Here is a 2,894-nt window from a genome sequence, read left to right as displayed (position 1 = left end):
TGTTCTTTTTTATGTTCATTGAGAATGGTCTTAGTTAAAGACGTATTGTTTCTTTCAAACAATCTTTAAATGATTTGTTTGATTTTGTATCTGTCAGAAGCGTGATGTTTCCGGATTTTGGGGCAATTTATTCAGCGGCGTCAATAAATAGATATAAGAAGATGTGGTATGAGTGCCAATAAGACAACTCTCCATCCAAGTAACAATCTATAAAGGTAAACCATTACAGGTCATGGTACTGCCTTCGACACGGAGCCTTGGCTCACACCGAACAGCAAGCTATTAAGGGCCCAAAAATTACTAGTTTAAAACTATTCAAACGGGAAAATCAACAGTCTAATCTATATAAAAGGGAAAAACAAGTATGAACTACATAAACATACGACAACAACTGTACATCTGATTCCTGACTTAGGACAGGAGCAAACATTTGCAGCGGGATTAAACTTTTGTCCCGCTTTATCGGTCATACTCTATAGACATTATTACAATACACGTTTGCATAGTTAAATGTTTAGTTTATGTGATTACTTCAGTCTGAGGGAAACACCAAGATTAACCCTTTACGATAAGTCAATGTTATTTCGCATGCAGGTGTATCGTTTTTAGTATATCGCTTTCAACATTCGCATAGCTGCGTGTTGTTATTTAAATTTCAACATTTGCAATACTAATATACTATACTAGTCAACAAAAGAACCGATACACGACTTTTGAATCAAAATGATCAAAAAGCATTTAATGTAAAACAAAATGAGGTGCACTATTTTGGAAACTTGTGATAGGCCATATATGTGCATATGATTATGAAAATCAAAACCTGCCGGAAAGAAACTAAATTCCGCGCAAATGATCACAGGATTCAAATATTTTTTGCGGAAAATTCAATTCAAATCGACACACAGTTTTCAAAGTAATAACAAAAATTCAAATTTGTTCAAAAATATGCAATATGGTAAATCAAGTTATGTCCATGTTGTAAATTATGGTTTGAAATATTGTTTATTTGTCAATTCTTTATATATGAAAACACCACACTGTAAATTTGGAACCTTTCGGATAAGTTTTAAGGTTGAAACCGTGTATTTGAATTTCACTGTACGTATACTGTATATAGTAAATGAAAGGATAATGTATATATTTTACCGATTTCTAATGGGGCCGAATTTCGCATTACAAATAAACGAATAAAGTGTATGATTTTTAAAGAAAAATTGATGGCAAACATTGTCTTTACTTGTTAATGAGAGGTTGTCATCATTAGTTAGAACTTCTGTTTTTAAAATTGTCGTTTTTGTTAATTTCGCCCAATGACGTCATGGAAACAAAAAAAAATGGGTTTTTTGTAAAAGGATTTTTAGGTGTAAAACCACCAAATCATGGTACGTCACATTCGGTTGCATACGAAAATAGGTCGAAAAAAAATTCCCTTGAATTTGACAGTTGTAGGTAATTTTTTTAGAGGGGATTTCTATAGAACATTTTGTAATCTTTAGATTACATGGTGACAAAACCTTGTACACAGATAAAATAAAGGGAGAAATTTGATTTATTAATTTCCAGTGATGGTTATTTTCTTATATGCAATGAAATGTTATGTGAATTTTTTTCTATAGTACTGGACAGGATAAAACTTTACTCATGAAAAGTATTTCTTTATTTGAGACAAAGATGATTTCTACACATTTTTTTGAAAAGTTCAAACTTAACAAAGACTAATAGGGGAAAGCAATGGAGGTATTACACTTATAGTTCCGTGGTCATTCGGTATTACCATCTTCAATATTGGTCGTAAACATGCAAACTTCATCTTGAATTCGAAAAAAAGGTTGTGTATCGTTTCTTTTGTTGACTAGTATATTAAAACAAGATACAGACGAGAAACATTTCTGTGTCAACATTGACAAATTGATGTAGCGTGGTTCCTGCTACTGCAGTGCAATTGTTTATCAGTCCGACTAATGATTCGGTAAGTCTGTCTAACATTATGACTACACAATACTAAACAGTGCCACTTGAATTAGAATAGATGACCAATCTACTAGTAATACGAAATGACAAATAAATGTATGGTTAGTTTTAAAACAGCAGTTTAAGCACACTCATATATCATGGTGGTTAGTTTTTGATAGTGAAGAAAGCAAGAAAGAAAACCATCGAACTTCGGAATAACTGGTAATCATAGTCAACTAGAACCGAACAAACTTGCAGAAGTGGAGATCATATTCACAACATCCATGTTGAATGATTGATGATGTAAATACTTTTACCACGTGGCCACCAAGGTCCAGTTTACTTAACTTTATAAGATGGCAGAACCGTGTACCCGTCTTTGGTCCTTTGTATAAATACTTTTTCCTATCCGTCTTTTTTCCCTTGATATGACATCTGTCTTTGTCTTCTCGGTCGATCTGTGAGATTTGAACATGATAAACTAATGTATGTAGGAAATAAAGAGAAGAAGTAGAAAAACAGACCCCAACCATAAGAGAATTTTAGTTATCATACTTTGTCTATTGTTTTGGTATGGAAGTTGAAAGCTTTGGCTTGTGTATACGATGAATATTTATATTTTGCATATAAATCACACTCAGAATGGGTTATTTTTACAATAAATCTATAAAATTAAGAATGGAAATGGGGAATGAGTCAAAGAGACAACAACCCGACCATAGAGAAGACAACAGCAGAAGGTCACCAATAGGTCGTCAATGCAGCGAGAAATTCCCGCACCCGGAGGCGTCCTTCAGCTGGCCCCTAAACAAATATATATTCACTAGTTCAGTGATAATGAACGCCATACTAAACTCCAAATTGTACACAAGAAACTAAAATTAAAAATAATACAAGACTAACAAAGGCCAGAGGCTCCTGACTTGGGACAGGCGCAAAAA

This window comes from Mytilus edulis, chromosome 5, assembly GCF_963676685.1.
Source record: "Mytilus edulis chromosome 5, xbMytEdul2.2, whole genome shotgun sequence".
In the NCBI taxonomy this organism is placed as follows: Eukaryota; Metazoa; Mollusca; class Bivalvia; order Mytilida; family Mytilidae; genus Mytilus; species Mytilus edulis.
This window is presented reverse-complemented; position numbering follows the sequence as displayed.